The sequence below is a fragment of the Propithecus coquereli genome, unplaced genomic scaffold, assembly GCF_000956105.1.
Source record: "Propithecus coquereli isolate 6110/MARCELLA unplaced genomic scaffold, Pcoq_1.0 Scaffold64, whole genome shotgun sequence".
NCBI classification, from domain to species: Eukaryota; Metazoa; Chordata; class Mammalia; order Primates; family Indriidae; genus Propithecus; species Propithecus coquereli.
The window spans coordinates 654149-656101 of record NW_012152396.1 but is presented as its reverse complement, the minus strand read 5'-3'; the positions used below and the strand labels follow the sequence as shown (position 1 = coordinate 656101).

The following is a 1953-nucleotide window of genomic DNA, read 5'->3' as shown; positions in this document are numbered from 1 at the left end:
TTTAGGTTGACTTTGTTAGTCTATCCTGCAGAGTTCACTAATTTGGGTTCTTAAAATTATGAAAGCAAAGATTTGGTATCTTACCTTACACCTAGACCTATAAAGAGAAATCTAGAACCACGAAAGGTCTGTATTCTTTTTCTCTCTCAGCCTTGCTGCTTGGAGCTTCTCTTAAATTTTAAAACCCATCTTTAGAAAAAAAGGACCAATCATTTTTCAAAGGGATCAGTGATTCAGTGGGTTTCAGACAATGGCTCAGCTAATAACCCCTTTTCTAATCATCCAGGTGTTATACGGATTCCCACACTTTTAGTAATGTTATTAAATTATCCCCTCAGAAATGTTTTCCTGTGATCATTTCTGGTTTCTGCTTTGGTTATGACTAATTCTTCTTGAATAATTTTATTCTATTCCTTCTTTTATCGTCCTTAAAATGGATACCCTAATTGAGTAACCTTAAAAGCCTTTGCTAAATTTAAGAATAAATGGGTGATTATTTTTATTTCAAAAGTAAAATACAGAATTATCAGACAGAAGGCATAGGCCTAAAAAACAAAACTTCAAAACCTGGTTAGTGGCAATAGGATTCTTTTGTTCTTCAACACTGTGCTGAGTAAGTATGAGCTAGTTTCATTTGGGTTTGACCTTGAAAACACCGGTAGATCTCTTCCTACCTATGGCATGAAATCCTTTAAAAATTGCTAAATTTCTATGTCTGTGAAATATATTCCTATATGATCACATTCTTGGAAAAAAAATGAAGCATGATGGCCTACATTTTCAAAAGTAGTTGAGAATGTATGTTTTGTATTTAAAAAATTATCTTAATAAATATGACTTCAACATTCAAAATACAGTTAAGTATTACTGTCTGTACATATGTCATCATTATTCAAATTTCCTTCATACAGGGAGTTTTGTGTTTGTCTTGTGTTTTTTTGTTCATTTTCTTTTGGTGGCTGTTGTTAATATTGACTCCACTCCAATAGGTAATCCAGGATCATAAGTGTTATGATAATGTATTATCAATTAATTTCCAGGAAGGAAGATTTTTTTAGCAATTTAATCTTGAACAACTAATGGTAGCCTTATCATGCAGAAAAACAAAGCTATAGCCTTTCAACAAATTTGTCTTTTTTTAATAGAATGAGACACTTAGAGCTTGCTTGGCTCATTAATACTAAAATGATTATACCCATTTGTTATTTATCTAGTCAAAAAGCCCACAGTACACAAACCATTAGTTAAAATAACAAGACCTTTTTCTTTACTAGAGAAGAGCAGCTCCCACTAGAATCTGGAATCTGTTAGAAAGTGTGAAATTGAATTAAGTTTGGCCTAAAGCTGCTTCCATACGTATTTTAACTTTGGCCTAAAGGTTTCTCTGTACATAGTGAACTGCGCCCTAGCTTGATGTAAATGCAGATTATAATCTACTCTTGTAATAAGAAGCTGAGCTTCAGCCAATCACAGGTGGCCAACTATTCAACCCACGTTCAAATGGCAAACTGAGAGCTGTGGCCAGTCCAGCTATTTCTGTTACCTCACCTCCATTTGTCGAAGTCACTTTTCTTTTCCATTTTCCATATGTGCTATGTGAGCAGGTGACAGCCCTGGAATTGCTGTGACCCTACTCTGCTTCTGGAGGCTGCCTGACCCACGCATCTTCTTTGCTCAATTGAACTCGGTCAAATTTATTTTTTTCTAAAGTTCTTCTTTTAACAAAAGAAAAAGACTTTCCTGAGATTTAAAATAGATGTCTTTTTAGATTAGCTAAAAAATTAGACACCCCTCCCCAAATGTTGGTGACAGATTTAACTAATACATAAAGCTTAAAGGTAGTTAATGTAACCAATTGTCTGAAAAATGCAGTAGATTGGTTGAGTGGGTGAAGTAGGTGGAAGTTTCTATATTGCCTGATAATAACAAATCATTACAATTAATGACCTTGGT

The 1953-nt window shown here is 34.1% G+C and overlaps 1 protein-coding gene across 1 annotated transcript in view; it reads right to left on the bottom strand.

The window, feature by feature from the left end:
- LOC105822790 (proline-rich protein 27-like) overlaps positions 1–1953 on the bottom strand; it is a 139232-nt gene that overhangs the window by 64463 nt on the left and 72816 nt on the right. The gene's annotated exons all lie outside the window — the stretch shown is intronic.